The 19,551-nt window shown below is 46.3% G+C and overlaps 1 long non-coding RNA gene across 2 annotated transcripts in view; it reads right to left on the minus strand.

Annotated features, from left to right (window-relative positions):
• The window catches only part of LOC118593696, a 34,830-nt gene that overhangs the window by 1,896 nt on the left and 13,383 nt on the right, over positions 1–19,551 (minus strand). Inside the window, exons 1-4 of one of the 2 annotated variants that reach the window (XR_004946295.1) lie at positions 11,163–12,195; positions 3,167–3,343; positions 2,849–3,074; positions 2,308–2,457 (exon numbers count right to left, since the gene is read on the minus strand). This is a non-coding gene — a long non-coding RNA (uncharacterized LOC118593696). Of the gene's footprint in view, positions 1–2,307; positions 2,458–2,848; positions 3,075–3,166; positions 3,344–11,162; positions 12,196–19,551 lie in introns of those variants that run through there. The other variant, XR_004946294.1, reaches the window with a different exon arrangement.

Here is a 19,551-nt window from a genome sequence, read left to right on the forward strand (position 1 = left end):
CAGCAATACCCCAGTTCCTAGTACCAACTTCCATCTTGGTTAGGGTTTCTATTGCTATGAAGAGACACCATGACCATGGAAACTCCTACAAAGGAAAGAATTTAATTGGGGTGGCTTACAGTTCAGAAGCTCAGTCCATTATCATCATGGTGGAACATGGTGGCGATGGCGGCGTGCAGGCAGACATGGTATTAGAGAGGTAGCTGAGAGTTCTACATCTTGCAGGCAACAGGAAGTGGACTGTCTCACTGGGCATGGCTTGAGCATATATGAAACCTCAAAGCATGCTTGCATAGTGCCATGTTTTCTCCAACAAGGCTACACCTCCTAACATGTGCACCCTCTTTGGGGCCGTTTTCTTCCAAACCACCATACTCTCAATCAAATTAATAAACTTGGAAGAGCTGACTTTTCTTTTCTTAATGCAATTTTGCTGCTTCTGGGGTTATCTTTAATGCTAACTGATAAGAAGAGAATAAAAGGGAAGTAGAGGTGGGGTGGGGTGGGGATTGGGGAAGGAGGACAAAGAACTTCCTGAATGGAGGCATTCAGGAAGGTGTTGCCAAGCCAGGCTTTTGCAGCTTGAGTTTCAAAGGTTGCTTCAAATACCATAATGAGGAATATCTAATTACTTTAATCAATTTTAATAGAAAATCAGTTATTTCCAGTGTTTTGCAACACAAATATGCTCCCATGAACATCTCTGTAGCATGGCCAAGGATACGCCTATGGCTTCCCTGAAGAAACCCTTCAGGATAGCTCAGCAAAACAGAAGCACATTTTAAGAGTCTTAAAGCATATTACCAAATAAATGACTGTCCAGAAAGGTCTGAAGAAGCCAGGCTTGATGGTTCATGCCTGTAATCCCAGCAGTCAAGAGGCTGAGGCAGGAGGATTGAGCTTAAGGACAGCCTGAGCTCCACACTGAGACCCTGCCTCAAGACTAAAACAAAAGTTCAAACACAAAAGTTTGGGGCAATCTATATCCACCAGCAAAGAGTAACGGTGTTTTTTTTTTTTTAAATTAGAAAGTATCATGTTTTTTTTTAAAATATGTGTTTAATTGAAATAAATTGTGTCACTCTGTCCTTTCCTCCCACCAGTCCCTCCCAGGACCCTCCCTCAAACCCCAACCATGTCTCCCATTCTCAAATTGACAGCCTCTTTTTCATCAATTATTTCTGTTACATACATAGACATAGTATGTAACAGAACCTGCTGGAGGGAGTGTTTGGTGGTGGTGTATATATGGTTTCAAGGCTGACCACTCTGCAGCAGACAGGCAGGAAGGGAAAGGCTGATTCTCCTTCTCCCAGAAGTCCTATGTGCTCTTTTGTTTGTTGTTTGTTGTGATTTATTTGTTCTGTTTTAACACACACACACACACACACACACACACACACACACACACACACCTTGCAGGGGTCAGTTCTCTCTTTCCACCATGTGGGTCCTAGAGAGAGAACTTGGGTCCTCAGGCTTGGGGACACCTGCTGAGCCATCTTGCTGGCCCATGTTTACCATTTTTTACCTACTCTTGATAGATGCTAATGAATCTATATTTTTAGTGTTTTCTCTGTTATAAAAGAAAAACCATGCTAAATATAAAAATAATAAACCATCTACAATAGGATATTTATGTGTTGCTTCAGGTGCCAGATTTAGAGGCTGTTGTTTTCTGTTTTGTTTTGAGACAAGGTCTTGCTGTGTCATCCAGGCTGGCCCTAAACCCTCCTGCCTCAGTTGCCCAAGCATTGGGCTTACAGACATGTACTGCCACATCCAGCAGTGACTAAGTCTTACCAGCCAGGCACTCAGGCAGAAATACTTGGTTTCGTCATAGGATGCCCATAAACTTGCTTTCAAGCCCTTGCTCCGACTCACTGCCTGTTGTAGATTGAATGTGTGATTACTCATCATGGAGAAGCCGGGACCCCGAGTGTGGCTGTACTTGGGGAAAGGAAGTAGTTCAGGTTAAAATGAGGCCACAGAGGACTGTCCTGGTGCAGCCATCTCCTGAGCACCCTTGAGAGAAGAGATGTAAGTTCAACCTCCCATGCATGCTCTGTCTTTCTGTCTCTGTGTGTATGTGTCTCTGTGTCTCTGCCTCTCTGTGTGTCTCTGTCCTACACCACCACCATGAAAAAATAGCCATCTATAGGGCAAGAGGTCTCAGAATGAAACCTCCCTTGCTTGCACCCTGATCTTGAACTTCCAGCCTCCAGAAACTTTGAGAAATCACAGCAAAATGTTCACCCACTGACCCCCACTCACCTCTCCCAGCCCAGGGCATGGGTCCTTGCTCACCTTTGGTGGGGAGCTTCTTCCTTCACACTTCACAGGCCAGATCTCCAGCCTCCTGTGAAACTGCAGAAAATGGAAATATTGCAGAATGGCAGCTTTGGAAGCAGTGTCCCTGGAAGCAAGCGGAGCCCATCTGCAGAGCAGGTTGTGGACCTGAAACCAATGAGCAATGACTAATTTTTCAACCTGGGAAAAGCTGGAGAAGAGTATTAACAGTTTAGAGAATGTCCTGGAAACCAGGCCAAAAGCCCTAAGCAGGTGTGTCCTTGTGCAGCTTCTTGGAGATGCTTCATCTTGCTGCTAATCCCAAGTTAATTTCTAGCCTTATTAAAGACTTAAAGCTTTATCTCCATCCCACCCCCACCCCCAGAAAACCAGATGTACGTAAACGACACTTATTTCTGTCATTTTCCCAGGGGTCCCAGTGTCTAGGCATCCAAATCTTTTTTTTTTCCACATGGATTAGTGAGAGCTGTGTGGCTCTGTCTTTGTCTCTGCTGAGTCCCCAGGACAGTCACCTGAGGGAGTCAGAGCTAGAGTCTACCTGGCAAGTGGATGCAGCACCGGAGACCAGAAACAGGTCCACAGCACTGTTGAAATGGGTCAACAGAATCCAGCACAGCTCATCCCACGGCCCCCTGCCACTTCATTTATACTGCACCCCAGAAACTTGTACGGGAGCCAGTGGTAAAGACAGTTTTCACGAACAGCAGGCAAGCGGAGACAGAAGAGCTCAGCCAAGAAGAAGCTCCATGCTCCTCTAATCCGGCCTGCACAAAGCAACAAAACAAGACAGCAGAGAGCTATGTGAGTCTCCAAAGGAAACGCCATGAGTGAACAGAAGACCCACTCAAGAACTCACCGAGGATGAAAGCCAGGTGACCATTGGTAGCCATTGACAAGGACACATGTAGGGTGAGGAGATAAAAATCTCAGCTTTCTGCCACAGGCAAGCTCTCATGTGAAGAACAATTGTGATGAGTCTATCCGCAAGAAGGTGGGACTTAGAATCGGTAGAATATTTCCTCTATCCAAGCACCTATTTAAAAAGATTCCAAACTGCATAAATGATTTGAGAGCTATGTTTAATTAATTTTTTATTGTTTGAAAATTTCATGATATTTTGATCAAATCCACTCCCATTTCTCACTCCCCAATTCCTCTCCTAGCCCCCACAGCCTCCACCCCACACTTTTTCTTAACAGTGGACTCGGAGCATTTGAGCAGGGAAGTGAGAAGATCTGAAGTATAAGTGTAAGGTATACTCAGGCTGTGGGGGTAAAAAGAACTGAGCAAACCTTTGTTCCAGGGACTAGGGTGATGGTAAAAGTTTGCTCTGCAAGCATGAGGAAGGACCATGCTGGCCACAGGGACATCCTCTGTGGACAACTGGAATAGGATGGGGTGTAGGCAATACAGGCAAGGAGGCTGGATCATAGACGGAACACTTCACAACCAGGAAAGGCTTGGGGTCCAATGGGAGCAGCTTAGAGGCCAGGCCTTCGTTTGCTGGGCTGACTTTGTTAGTCAGGGTAAGAAGGTTGGCCTGAAAGGAGATGCAGAAGCTCATGGCTGGGACCTAGCTGTGGTGAGTTGCTCTGGTACCTAGGACAAAGGGGGTGTTGAGAGCCATCCTCTCTCAAAGTGTGTTTCTGCATCTTTATTCTGGGCCGACAGGTTGCCTGCACTGCTGTTTGCTGTCAAGAACTTGACTTTCAGGGTCAGACAAACTTGTTCAAATCATACTCCGATCTCTGTTCCATGTGTGGCTCTGGAAAACTCACTTTACTTCTCTGAGCCTGTTTCCTCTGCTGTAAGATGGGGCTAATTATACCAGCTTGCAGAGCTGGGTGATTTCATGAGACCTGCTTGTTATGGCACCTGGCACAAATGCTCATGATAACTATTGCCCTGAGAACAAACACTAAGATTGTTTTAAAGCCAACTTAATGATTTTCACATCATGTCCTCACCCCCTACCCACCCAAAGATGGCCATTACAGATTTTATTTTTGAGACAGGGTCTTGCTGTGTAGCCATGGGTAACCTGGAACTCACTGTATAGACCAGGATGCCCTTGAATTCACAGAGAATTCTGCCTCTGCCTCACAAGTGCTGAGATAAAGGCATGTGCCACCATACTTGGCTTGGTTTGTCATTACAGATTATATTGGTTGGGTTTAACCCACCCTGGGGAATTGGGGGTTTCTCTCCTCCTTTGATGAACATAAGATAATACTTCTCTAGTCCCAAGTTGTTGTGGAACCCTGGAACCCTGGTCTTTCATTCTCTCTGCCTATCCTGGGAAATTCTGCAGCAGAATGCCCTCTCTCTAAAGGCCTCTGTCTTTAATTATTTATTATTGTCAGCTTGGTGGGATCCAGAGTCACCTAGAAGACACATCTCTGTGCCCATCTGTGACGTGTCTTCTAGATGAGGTTAACTGAGGTGGAAAGGTCCACCCTAAACGACAGTGGCATCATTCCGTGGGCCACAGTTAGGAACTAAATAGAAAGGAGAAAGAGAACTGGGCTTAAGACTAGTCACCTTGACTCTGGCTGCAGATGCAATGTGAGCAGTCGTCTCAAGCGCCTGTCCCCATGTTTGAGGACAGTACCCTTGAGCTGTGAGCCAAAAATTAACCTTGCCTTCAAGTCACTTTGGTTCGAGTGTTTGGTCACAGCGACGACGGAAGTTACTAACACCCTCAGGGCACTCTGCACACACACACACACACACACACACACACACACACACACACACACACAGCAGGCCATGGTGAGCTGCAGGGGAAGCATCCCCAGCTCACTGTCTAGCAGTGGAGTAACAATGGCTTCAGCTCCTGTGGAGATCAAACCATGCCTGGAGGGAATGTGGGCAGGGGAGACAGCTTAGGTATTAAGCACTTACCAAGCAAGCCTGGGGACTGGAGTTTGGACCATCAGAACTTCATTCCTGGTGACCACAGTGGTCACCCCACAATTCCAGCCTCAGGAGGTGGAGACTCCCAGAGCTAGCTGGCTAGGAGAATAGCTCTCTCGGCAAGCTTTAGGGTTGACTGCAAGACCTTCCCTCACTACATAAGGTGGGAGAGCACTGGAGGGATGATTCCTGATATCCTCCATCAGCATGTACATACATGTGCACATATACACAAACGTGTGTGCTCACACATGTGCAAACATGCATATACATACTCAGGAAAAGTGGGGAAAGGAAAGGGAAGGAATGGACATGTTCAAATGGGAGGAGTTCAAATGGAGATGCTCATGGGAAGGAAACCGAGAGGTGTGGCCGAAAGGAAGGGATGACGTCTCTCCTTGCCTGAGATTTGATGCGTACATCAAGAGGAACAGGCCGTTGCCGGGTGAGAGCTCTAAGGACAGACTTGGGTTAATTATAAAGAAAAGTTGTGCAAAGGAATGTGGGCGGGTGGGTTTCCTGTCGTGGAAATGTTTAAGTCATGACTCCATGATTTCTTGGCCAGTCCCAGGGATGAGGCAGGCATTAGTGGGGGTTCTGCACGGGCCTGTGGGATTAATGGCCTTTGTCTCTGCCTCTTCCTTAAGCCCACCTTGGTATTTGAGTGGGAATTCAACTCCCCCTGCATGAGTTTCCTATGGCTGCCATAACACAGTGCCTTAAAGGGTTTATTCCAGCCCAGGTCTCAGGTGAGACATCTGAGCCAGCTGCCGGTGACACTGAGCTCTCCTTCCTCGGGCTCTAGGGAGAGGTCCTTTCTGCCTCTTCTGACTCCTGGCAATCACTGTCACTTCTTGAGTGACATTTCACACAAGTCTCCTCCAGCTTCACAAGATCACCAACTCCTGTGGTAAGGTTTATAGTGACTGGGTTTATTTAAACTACCCTAAATCCAATGTGATGACACCCTGAGGTCCTTCGAGACTCATCGGCAAAGACCCTCTTCTAGGGTGGGTGAGAATTTGAAGCACATGACTTAGCTCCCCTTTCTTTCTGGGTTGGTTCCCTTTTCTTCCAGCCATAACTGTTTAGCACAAGAGGTTGCTGTGATTTCTTTCTCTGGTAATTTGCCAGGAATGCTTTGGCAAGTGTAAACAACCCTAGATTCTAAAGATTTCATCTGGGGCTAGGGGTGTGGCTCAGCAATGGAGCATGTGCTCAGCATGTGTGAGGTGCCAGATCTGATTCCCAATATTTTGTTCCAGGGGGTACACCCATAACACATACACACACCACCACCACCACATACACCACATGAACACACACCACATTTAAATAATCAGCCTGTGCTTAGAATTTCTTGGTCTTAACATGTTACTATCCAAAAATGTTGAGGAAGACGAGGAGAAGGAAGAGTGTCCGAACATGTGAATCTCCCTGTGTGAGATGATTTCTCAGGGGAGGTAGATTTGATGCGCACAGCCTCAGGAAGAGCAGGGTCATTAGGTAGGAGCTCTAAGGCTGTGCTCAGAGCTCTGGGGTTTATTACCAAGCAAACCAGTGAAATCACGGCCTTTCCTCCACAGCAGAGCTGATCTGCCATGTTGGCTGCTGTTGTTGCTGCTGATATCTGAACCCGTGTTTCCAGACTGCCATCTTGACTAGGGACCAGCAGTGCCTACATCCTTCTCTCAGCCACTGAGCCAGAGGCACAGACAGCACTCGGTCATACCCCACTCATCTAAGGTCAATCTGTTCAATTAAACTACCGAGAAAATCTAAGTGTTCTAGGAGACTGTCGGTCACACCTTCTTCAGGAGTGCATCACTATAAATTTGGAGGTGAACCGTTTATTATTGTCTTCTAAGTTCTCTGGAGGCTCCATGCTAGGCTCTGACTACAGAATGAACCGGAAAGAACCCAAAAGACTAGGACAGAATAAGAAACTCCTCCTTCCTTGGGGCTGCGGAGGCGGCTCAGGCAGTAAAGCCCTGGTGCTGGAGGGAAGGTGGGGGAAGGGACAGTGGAGATGCTTGGGTCCCTAGGCGGCACTGGCCAGCCACTCTGGCTGCATCAATGGTGAGCTCCAGGTTCTGGGAGAGACTTCTTTCAAAAACTGAGGTAGAAAGTGGTTGAGGAAGACTCATGATCTCAACCTCTGACCTCTGTGTGCATGTGCACACACACACACACACACACACACACACACACACACACACACACTCACAGAGTTTCTTCCTGTCTGTTTTCCATTCTGGGTCACCTCCCTCAAGAAAGTTCTCCACTCCAGCAGGGATCATTTTTGTCATAGAAGAAGCTTCCTCCTGTGCATGCCTTCCAACCTATATCCCCCACCCTGACCTTGAGAACCAGCTGGCTGGAGCACCCTCCTTCCAGAGCCAACACTCAGTCACATGAGGCCAGGCTTTCAACACCTGAGACTTTAGCCCCAGTTCAGCAGGGCCCCTTCCTACCAAGTCTGAGCTGCTTCTAAGGCCTCCTGTACCCCCGATGAGAAAGGTAACCTCCAGTAAACACTAGATGATGGGAAGGAAAGAAGGAGGGCAGGGGGAGGGGGAGATGAGGGAGGGAGAAAGGGAAAGAAAGACAGACAAGGGAGAATGGAAGAAAAAAGAAATCAAAGGTTTTCTGTGGTGTAAATATTCCACCACCGTGACTTTCAAGCCAGCAGCATAGTCCCACTGAACACACAATTGGAGCGAGATGTCCAGCAGGCTCTTCTGTGGTACTTATAGCCAGCTGCCCCATACCAGGAAGAGAAACGGAGTCACCAAATTCTCTTCAGATAGGCTGCCTGCCTGAGCTGTCACAGCAGCCAGAGCCCTGGACCACCACACAGAGGGAGTAATTTCAGAGGATTTTTAACAATTACTTGCAAAGAATAAATGAACAATGGGTAGAAGATATTGTAATCCTTGAGCCTGAGAAAAGGAGGGAGTGTTCCCTGGAGCCCAGTGACAGAGGTGGCCACTTGACAGGACCTGGGTGCTGTGTTCAAGGATGAAGGGAGCCTAAACCTGCCCTTTAAGGAGGGGTGGTCTAATTTCACTTCCTCAATCCCTCCAAGCTATGACTATTTCTTGTTGGACCAAGGACTACTCTGATGGCCTGGAATTACTCTGGTGTATTAGTTACTGTTGCTGTGATAAAACACCATGACCAAAAACATCTTATAGAAGGATAAGTTTATTTGGGGCTTATAGTTCCAAAGGGAAAGGAATCCATGATGGTAGGGGTGGCAGGATCAGGAAGCTGAGAGCTCACGACCTAGGCACAAAGCAGAGAGGGTGGACTGCAAGAGGCTAGAGGCTTTTCATCTCAAAGGCCACCCCCCAGTGATGTAATCCTTCAGCAAGGCGGTACATGCAAGCCTCCCCAAAGAGCACCAGTGACTGGGAACCAAGTGTTTGATTGCCCAAGATGGTGGGAGACATTCCTCCTCCAAACCACCACACTGAACAGCCAGCTCTTGGAAATCCAGTGTTATTTGGAGACTGGAATGCAAAGTTAGGGGGGGAAGTGCAACACTCATATAATTGCTCCCAAGCACGGCCTGAACACAAGATAATTTTGTAGTTACAAGCCAATTGTAGTCCACAAGTCATGTGAACTTGTGGCTCATCTGCCGGGAACAGGTGAAGTCCTGTGTGATGGGTATTATTGCTATGAGCTCAGCCATTTCAAGGACTCCAATACTTCAGGCTCAGAGAAAGCTTTCCATGGGTTAGGCTCAGGAGATAAATCCTTCCTATGGTCCAAGCTGCTGTGGGATGTCTTTCTGTAAGCTGTGATTATGTGTTTCTCTGATTGGTTGATAAATAAAGCTGCATTGGCCTATGGCAGGGCAGCTTAGAGGCAGGCAGGAAATCCAAGCAGAGATACAGAGAGAAGAAAGGAGAGGAGGAGAGACACCAGCCACCACCAAAGGAGCAGCAATATGCCAGCAGACTGGTAATGCCACAGCCACATAGCAACTTATAGATTAATACAAATGGGTTAAGTTGTAAGAGCTAGCTAGCAAGAAGCCTGCCATAGGCCATACACTTGGTAATTAATGTAAGCCTCTGAATGATTATTTTATAAGTGTCTGCAGGACTGTGGGGCCAGGTGGGACTGGAGAAAATTCCTGCTATATCAAGTGTGGATTTTCACAGTGCGTGCAGAAACTATCAACCGCAGCTTCCTCCTCCCAGAGTATGAGAACCTGAGGCTGGCTGCTCCCCTAGAAAGACCTTCCACTGTGATGAGCTAAATGTATCCTCCTGGTTCAACCCACCTGCTCCATTCAGATGCTTAAAATAAATGCTCTGAGTTTCTGGTCTGTGTTGGTGTTTCTCCATCACAGTGCACAGCCCGCCAGATCCTAGCTGTTCTGTACATGTCTGTCTGTGTGTCTGTCCTCTCCGTTCTGTTGTTGCCCTGGTCAGGTCAAACCCCAATCTGTGCAGGTTGAGGTACTCATCCCTTTGCATCAATCCAAGCAATGTCTATAAATGTGCAACTTGAGCATACTGCAGTCACGGGTGTCAGCGATATGACTTTGACTGTGAACTGTAGTTCTGCATGTTTGTATGGGGACAGTAATTGTTTAATGAGGTGAACAATGTGGCTGTGTTTTCTAAGAGCTTAGGTAATAAAACATAGAATGATCACAATACCAACACTAGGTGTTTCTCTCATATACAGAATCTAAATTTAACTGCAGAATATATATATATATACATATGAATATGGATATATGATATGATAGGATACAGAAGGTGTTCTGTTATGGGGGATAAGGAGGGTAGGTAGAGGGAAAGAGAAGGAAGAGGCAAGGTTGTTGGGAGGGGAAATAAGAACACAGTACAGGGGGCTGGAGAGACGGCTCAGCGGTTAAGAGCACTTGCTGCACTTCCAGAGGACCTGGGCTAAGTTCCCAGCACCCATTTAGTGGCTCACAACCATACGTAACTCCAGTTCCTTGGGATCAGCTATTCTATTCTGGCTACCTCATACACCAAACATAGACATGCAGCCAAACACTCATACCATCCAAATAATTTTTTTTTTTTTTTTTTGGTTTTTCGAGACAGGGTTTCTCTGTAGTTTTGGAGCCTGTCCTGGACCAGCTCCGTAGACCAGGCTGGCCTCGAACTCACAGAGATCTTCCTGCCTCTGCCTCCCGAGTGCTGGGATTACAGGCGTGCGTCACCACAGCCCAGCCAAATAAAATATTTTTTTAAAAAAGCAGAAAGTACATTGATACATATATGTGAAAACAGCATAATGAAACCTATTCTTGTATTTGCTAGCTAATAGAACCCAGGACCACCAGCCCAGGGATGGCACCCCTGCATCCACAATGGGCTGGGTCTCCCCCATCAATAACTAATTAAGAAAATGCCTTCCGGCTGGATCTTGTGGAGACATATCCTGAGTTAAGGATCTGTCCATTCAGATAACTCTAGCTTGTGTATCAAGTTGACGTGACTGGCCAGCACAGATATATTCATTAAAACAACACTGAATTGTAATTTTTTTGAAAAACCTGAGCATGGCAGAGAAGGGTAGTGAAGGCACATGCCGAGGTTAAACCCCAGTTCTAAAGACTCAGCTAAGTACTTATTTTTTTAATGGAAACAATAATGAAGCTTTATTTCATTTGGAAAATTGGGGAATAGAGAGGGAGGAGGTTATAACTTTTCAATGGCTAGAAAATAAAAAGAGGGAAATGGACATGCCAGCCATGTCCTTGGCTGTAAGTTGCCATGTGCATTTAGCTTCCACAGTCCAGAGTTTCGTGGTCCAGTGCAAGTAACAGTGAAACTCACGTGCCAAGTATAAGGTGTGTTCTGGAATAAATTTGCATATCTAATGTGAGAAATCCACAAAGTCTATTTAATGAGCAAGGAAATTTATTGGGGGTAACTCACCTATAACATGGGTATTTGTCGTAGGGTCTGAGAAAGCCGAGCTATGTCCCATGCTGATCTTCTTCCAAGATCTTCCTGGTCAGTCCCAACATCCAGAACCAGGAGGAAGCAAAGAGATGGTCGCATATGTACATCCCAGGCCTTAAGGGTCCCTGGCAGCCACTCCCCAGGGGCATGTACTTCAAGCTCATAGGTAGATGTAAAGTTACCTGCTAACTCACTAGGGGTGATGCTTCAAGGTCATAGGTAGAACAGCTACCAATTACACATATCTTTGTACCCCGGAACTGAGCTGCCTGATCTTCCATGAAGGCTCCTAGCACAGCAGAATTTTGCCCTGAGTTAGACAGGAACTTGATGGTTTCGGGTGTCTTCCTGAGACAATCGGGAGAAAGATGAGGAGGGTCTGAAACTATGATGTCAAAAAAAAAATGTGTATCAATTGTTTTTCTGGGTAAATCCAGAAGGTTACTGTCAAAATAGAAGATAAATTCTTTTCTGTATATGGCGAATCTTCTGCTATATTCAAAGTTGTATATGGCTAAGTTCCCCCCTTGTGCAGCTCCCGGGGGTCTGGTTCCCATTGGTCCCCTCACACACACTATTGCACCACTTTCTCCAGCAGCAGCACAGGCTTCCCGTGAGTAGCAAGGCGGTTCCTGACTCCTCAAACTGGGTCAGCAACCAATTCTCTTCTTTATGCCAGTATGCCGATGTTATATTTAGCATCCCTTGGGCTGGTGGATTGCTTCTGGCTGGCACAAAATTCATGGAGAGCTACTGTGGTGTAGGAGAAGGCAGGTATACTGAGTCGTTCCTTCTGCCCACAACCACTGATTCATGCTCAGCTGAGTAAGTTAAGTACTTCTGAGTCGATCTGAAAGTTGTGTCTACTGAGAACTGTTTAAGTCAGAAATGGCCCCGCCACACCCCAGTTTATACCACACACAGACAATCTTCCTGTTGTCCAGTAGTCTAAGCCAAGTTACATTTCCCAGCTCTGAGCTTACAGTTAATATGTGAACAAAAGAGGGACATTTTGTTGAAGGATGTCCTTCCTTGTCACCCATCCAGCAGAAATGGTTTCCTTATCTCGTAACCAGCAGTCACACTTTTAAAAATTACATAGTTTAATGGGGGGGGGGGGGGTGCGCACACACACACACACACACACACACACACACACACACACGTACTAGTTCATGTGTATCACATGTGTGCAGGAGCCTGCTGAGGCAAGAAGAGGGTGTCAGATACCCTGGAACTGGGGTTACAGGGGCTTGTAGCTGTATGTGGGTCCTGGGAGCTGAACCAGCGTCCTGTGTGGGAGCAGTAAGCACTCTACCCGACTCATCTCTCCAGACCCAATCTTGCTTTTCTTCAGTGCCCAAACAGAGAAAAAATTTCAGGTATGCTTTTCTACCACTGTCTCCCTAACTCTTGGGATATTTAATTAAGAATAGACTTTCAAATTTTACTGATTTCTATGAAAAGTTTCATGAAGTTACAGAAAACATAAACCAAAGTTGGTAAATTTCTTGTCCAAACAAACAAACAAAAAAATTCAAACTTTATTCATCTATTTCACATTTGGGGAACAGTCAAAGTATACATTTCGGCAAATTCTTTTTGGCCTACAAACTTGTTACAAAGAAAATAATTAGCTATTTTCCTGCCGCTGTGATAAGACACCATGATCAAGGCAACTTACAGAAGGGAGGGTTATTCTGAGCTTACAGTTTGAGAGCATCGGAGTCTGTGATGGAAGAGGGGAGGAAGCAGGTGGCAGGCCGCGGAAACAGTAGTTGAGAACTCATATCTTAAGCCACACACAGATAACAGAGTGTATTGGGGATGGCTGGGGGCTTTTAAAACCTCAAAGCCCACCCCCAGTAATACACTCTTCCAAGGCCACCCCCTAAAGCTCCCAAACAGCAGCCAGCTAGGAACTGAGTATTGAAACAACAGGACTGTAAGGGACATCTCATTCACACACTACAGTCGACAAACTTGTCACGGAAGACAATGAAGAGTTCCTATTCGCCCTGCCCTTGAAGGACTGAGATTCGCTTTGATTTCATGCTGATGTCAAAGTGTGCCCCTGTTGCCATTCTGTTTTACACGTGCCCTAAAGAAGTCAATACATCACATGCTCTACTCAGCACTTTATTGCTTATAGACTTACAATGCTTATATAGATGGTTTGCCTCACTGTGGGTTCCTGCCAGTGTTCTGAGTAGGTGCAGCCCAGGCTGGGCTGAGCTGGAAGACTGGGTACGTTAGGTGCAGTTGTGTACTTTTGACTTAGGAGTTTTTCTTCTTTTGTTTTGTGTGCATGTGAACAAGTACCTGCAGGTGCACAAGCTTGTGCGTGTGTGCATACTTTACTCTATTGCTCTCCAACTTATATTTTGAGACAGGGTCCTTCACTGGAGTGGAGCTCACCAATCAGCTGTATAAGATGGTCAGCAAGCCCCTAGGGTCCTCCTGGCTCCTCCTCCCCTGGGATAGAATTACAGGCTCTCACTGTCAAGCCAGGCTTTTCATGTGCTGGGGATCTGAACTCAGATCCGAATGCTTGCCACAGCAAGTATTTTACCCCCTGACTCACCTGATGTAGGACATCCTCAGTGTGCAATGGGTTTGTAGGGATGTAACCCCACCGCCCACCGAGGAGCATCTCTAATACCATCATCCCTGGGCTTCAGAGTATACGATAATGGCCATTACCAGACATGGTGGCTCAGCCCTGTAATGCCAGTACTCTGTATCTGAGGCAGGGTTGTTTTGAGTTCAAGGCCAGCCTGGGCTTCACAGTGAGGACCAAGTTATACCCAGAACTACCTAGAAAAACCCTGTCTCAAAACACCCAAATCAAAGCCAACGAAAATGATGGCCATTTTGGACAATCCCAGAGCTCCTGGAAACTGCACTCTGACTCCCGTGGAGGACCCAGAATTTTCTCAGGGCAGTTTCCTACTCTCTGTTCAAGACACAGTTTCATTTTTGGAGTCTTTCCCAGAGATTATCACCTGTCTTTGACTTTACACGTATCTGTGGCCAAATGTGTGCAGCAATCCTAGGCTTCCATTTTCTCATGATCTATACCACTAAAACAATGCATGGATTTGCTATGGGACCCAGCCATCAAGATCTAAAAGTGACTGGAAATCCCATGATTAAGAAATCTCTTGACAGTTCTCTCTTCTGCTGCATATTCTGCTGGGGCCTTTCAACAAAATAATAATTTTCTGAAGTTGGGCATCTGATTCTAATCCAACAGAGACAACCATTGTAATCATGGCAGGTACTTATTGAGGGCTGACTGTGTGCCAGCACCTGTGGGGAGTGTGTTTTGATATGGTCATTTCATTTAATCTTTAGGATAATCTTAGGATGTTTACACAATTGGTATGTTTTTCAGGAGAGGCTATTATGGCTTAAAGCATTAAATAGCTTGGCCCAAATTTATAGGGCTAAGCAGGAGATCTGGGATTTGAACTCTAGAAGTCCAGCTCAGCCCCTGCCTTTAATTGCTAAGCATTCTGATTTCCTAATCATAGCACTTTGTAAGGATAACCTCCATCAAGGGACATGCTTTGAGTCTCTCTCCTGTATCAATGCAGACAAATGGTAGAGTTGCTTTAATTATGTGCTCAAAACATAAAAGCAAAATGAAACTACAACATATTCATGTGCCAGAGCAGAACTGAAGAATGGCCTGACAGTCGCAGCACACTGGACTTGGAGACAGTTAGAGAAGTCTCTCAGTAACGAGAATATTCTGTGCAAGGCTGGAGAATGAAGTCAGGGATGGAGTGCAGCTCCCTCTTTACAGATGGTGTAGGAAACACTTCTGTCCATCCCTGGCTAGATTCCACAACCAATTAGGAAGGAAAATAAACAACTCTACAAGGCGGGATTAGAACCCAGCATCCCCAGAAAATCCTGTGAGGACCAAAGCTCTGAAACCACTCTATCTGGCTCTGAACTAGAGGCCTTCAGAGAGGAGACAGGGGCAAGAAACCCTGTAAGGGGGAGGGGGAGGGGGGGCCAAGATCTGCAGTGAAATGAGGCAAAATGACAAAGAACGAATTCTTGTCAAGCTCATGTAATTTAAAAAGCAAACAATTAGGAGAGTATGAAAACAATGGTGCAATGTGAAAGTAGTTTTTAAAGCCATTGTGCAGGCCTGGTGAGGTGGCTCAGAGGGTGAGGCACTTGCTACCAAGATTGAAGACCTGAGTTCAATCCCCAAGACCCACACAGTTGAAGGAAAGAACCAATGTTTAAAAGTTATCTTCTGTCCACACACACTTGTTATAGAATATTATTTTAAGATGTGTACATTTATTTGTGCTCTGGAACATTTATTGAATGATGCAAAGATGTGTTGCATTCTTTTATGTTGCATTTGTTTAACTCTGTGAGGCTATGTTACTTTGCCTCTCTAAAACACCTGATGGTCTAATAAAGAGCTGGATGGACAATAGCAAGGCAGGAAAAAAGGATAGACGGGGCTGTCAGGCAGAAAGAAGAAATAGAAGGAGAAATCTAGGGAAAGAAGAAAGACCAAGAAACAAGAGAGAAAGGAGGAGGACTTCAGGGGCCAGCCACCTAGCCACCCAGCCACCCAGCCACCCAGCCACCCAGCCACCCAGCTACACAGCCAGACACGGAGTAAGAAGAAAAGAAAAGGTATATAGGAATAGATAAAAGCCGCAAAGCCAAAGATAGATGGGATAATTTAAGATGAGAAAAACTGGCAAGAAACAAGCCATTTATGACTAAGAATAAGCCTCCCTGTTGATTTATTTGGGAGCTGGGTGGTGGGCCTCCAAAAGAGCAAAGACAAGCAACACACACTGTGACATGTACATGTGCACACATACACAGAGAAATAATGTTTATACACACACACACATGGGGGGCATAGAGTTGAGTGGGTGAGGAAGTGAAGACCCAGGAGGTATTAGGGGAGGGGAAAAGCTTGATCAGAGTATATTAGATGAAAAATACTTTTCAATTAAAAAAAATCAAGAACTAAGCATAACACAGGAGTGGTTGTGCTAAATAAATACCTTTTGAGTAAATGAAGAACATTATGGATAAAAAAAAAAAGAACAGATGAGTATTAAAAAGACAAGTCTTGAGTTAAAAGGGTACAGGAGCTAATGACTGCAACAGTCCATGCCCAATAGGTGAGATAAACTCTAGACGGATGGCTGAAGAGTGAATCAATGAACTGGAAGGTCATTACAGAGGAATTCAACCAGAACAATAAGTCTTCAAAGGCCAACAACACAGGAAGGTATTAGGCGTCATTAGCCTAAGATCTTACTTTATAGTGACAAGCAGATGCAGGAGGCAGGTTGGTCCTAAAGCAGAAGAACCAGCACTGTTGACAGTAGTATTCAACAGCAGGCTCTCATGTGTGAAAGCTGCCCTGGCCCAGGTGGGCCAGAGAAGCAGAGTCAATGCCATGGGTATGTTTATGTAGAAAGAAGTTTTTTGTTATAAGGTTCTGGCTCATGTGGTTTTGGCTGCTGTTGAGTCCCAGGGCCTGCAAGATGAGCCTTCGAGCTGGAGACCCAAGAACAGAGTATGCAGGTCTAGTCTGGTAGGCAGGAGATAAGATGCCCGTCAGAAGAGAAGATTCCAGGGTTCCAGTTGGAAGGCTATCAAGCAGGTGGTGGTTCTCTCTTGCTTCAGGGAAGGTCAGTGGTTTTGTTCTGCCCAGACCTTCAAGAGGCTGGACAAGGCCCACTCACAATTCAGAGGGTAATCTGCCTTATTTGGCCCACCAATTGAAACTATAATCTAGTCCCCAAAGTGCTATTATGGAAGTATCCAGAATAATGTTGGACCAAATCTCTGGGCACCCTATGGCCTTTTCAGGTAGATGCATAAAAATAACCATCACATGTAATCCTGGTAATATAACCAGCACATGATATGTTGGCTGGATTCTGGGTGATGTCGTTGATAGCATGTGTGATTTTGAAGCCATTGAGATCCAGGTGAGATGCCCCTAACAGCTATGTGACCTTAGACACATTATTAATTCTTCTGCTCTTAAGAGAGAATAGTATAGTACCTTATCTCAAGGGGATAGTGGGTGTGAAGAGGGGCATTTTCCAAGATAATATATACAATCCTTGGCAGAACACCGGACCATGACAGCCTGCTGGTGGCTACTACTGTGTTGTGGGCAGGTGACCTATAATGGATTAAGTGATATTTTTGGTTGTTATAGCTGTGTTGAATGAGGGGGCCCACGGAGGTTAACTAGTAAGACCTTACTCAAGGTCAGAGAATCTGAGCTTGATTTACCCAGCAAGGCTGCATAATGGGATGATTTGGCCACGGGCATGTTTGTCAGGTGTTTTGAAGGGTCTAAACTTGGCCCTGCATTGTGTTTTGAGCTCGCCCCTTGACATTGTATAAAAAGTCCTTTGCAATAAACCTCAAGGTGGCTGGGTATTGACCAGGGTCCTCCCGAAGCTATCCAATGTCTCTGTCTTTCTTATTGTCTCTTTCTATCTATCATTTCCTCAGTCCTCTCTCCTTCCCACAAGAGCCCTTCAAAAGGTGGGAGCTGGACTCCCACCATTGGTGAAGCAGATGTTTTCAGTATCTGTGGGCAGAGGCCAAGGTCACCACTAAACATCTCACACTGCTTAAGGACAGTCCCACCTAATCCCCTCCTCCAAGCAAAGAATTACTCAGCCCAAGAGCTCATCTATGCTGAGAAACTGTGGAAAGAAACACCTGAAGGAGGTCATGCTTAGGCTCTTAAGTGGTTGAGCTAGGCTGCAGGTGAAAATAGAAATGTTGCTGTCATTGCTATGACCACCACCACCACCATCATCATCATCACCACCAGCACCAACATCACCACCACCACCACCACCATCATCACCACCACCACCATCACCATCACCAACATCACCACCACCATCATCACCATCATCACCATCACCATCACAATCATCACCATCACCTGCAGCAGCAGCATCACCACCATCACCTCCACCACCACGACCATCATCAGATGGATGGGTTTCTGCTCATCTTCTCCCCAATTCTCTGCCTCCCCCACGGAGAAGAAGCAGTACTATCGCGGCAGCATTCTCTCTGCTCAAAGCACAGAGGGAGGGAACCCACTTGTGGCCTCACATGAAGAGTCTGCCAGCTGCAGCTTAGACATGCCAAGTTCTGGAATGCAGCTTCTGGGCAGTGGCATCTAGAGCACTCTGGCTCTGAACAGACCTAGTCTCCACTCCTCCCTGGCGTTCCTGGCAAGAACTGCAGGCCCAGGAAGACCAGGCAGCCCAGCTCCCTGGCAGGGAGGCTCTCACCAGCCCAGCTCAGCTCTGCACCACAGCTCAGCATTAGGGATGGCAGTTCTGCCTACTTTAATTCCTTTAGATTCCCAAAGCTGTTTCTTTGAAAATAGGTGCCTAGGCAGGCAAAGAGGAAGACACAGCTATGAAGAGAAGTGGGTAGAGAGCTGTCCCTTCCCCGCCAAGAACTTTTTCTCTGCTGTCCCCTCCACCCCGGACAGAAGTCTTTCTCCCTCGCTTCACACTCCCAAAGAAACACAAAGCGAATCAGCGTGTCCTCCCCGACATGCACACGTGAGCTCCACCAATTTCGTCAAGCCCCTGGTGTTTAGCAAGCCAGCCCACGTTCCCAGCCCCATCCTCAACTGGATTTAGAAGGCGGCACCCAGACAGCACTCAAATCCTTCATACGGAGCCTTGCTGCTTCGCATTTGTTTAGCTACAGCAGAGGAAAGTCTCAGGGAAACTTTCCCTGGACTCCAGGGCTCCGCTTTGAAGCAGTTCCCAGCAGTAGTACTGTAATGGACACAAAGCTTGCTTGCTTATGCGGAGCGTATTTCCCCTGCAGAACCACAGCCCGGGTTGCAAGGATGGCGCCGGACTCCCTCTGGGGAATAAGCTTCCCTGGCCAGAGATCGGTTGAATATTTTTTTTTCTTTCCTGACACAGACCCATAAACACATAGATAGCGAAGAGTTAATTTGCGTTTTTTAAACCCCCTTTCCAATGCCCGCTCTCATTCCTATAAAATCTCCATGCCCAGACATCAAATCAGTAAGCCCTGTTGCCTGTCAGTGAATACAATGTCAGGCCATTAGTATGTTAATAAGTCCGGAGGGCGACAGGTGGCCTACTAGACAGCTCAATTAAGCTGCTCATTAAACACACGCTAACGAACAGCCAAGGCAGGGCCTGAACAGCACCATTCTGTAATGACATGATGTCAGAGGGAACAAATGAGGAAAAATAACAAAAACATTACCACCGCGACAGACGCCACTAATAAGGACCCTCGCACTACATCAGCCCGCAAATCAATGAGT

This window comes from Onychomys torridus, chromosome 12 (assembly GCF_903995425.1).
Source record: "Onychomys torridus chromosome 12, mOncTor1.1, whole genome shotgun sequence".
In the NCBI taxonomy this organism is placed as follows: domain Eukaryota; kingdom Metazoa; phylum Chordata; class Mammalia; order Rodentia; family Cricetidae; genus Onychomys; species Onychomys torridus.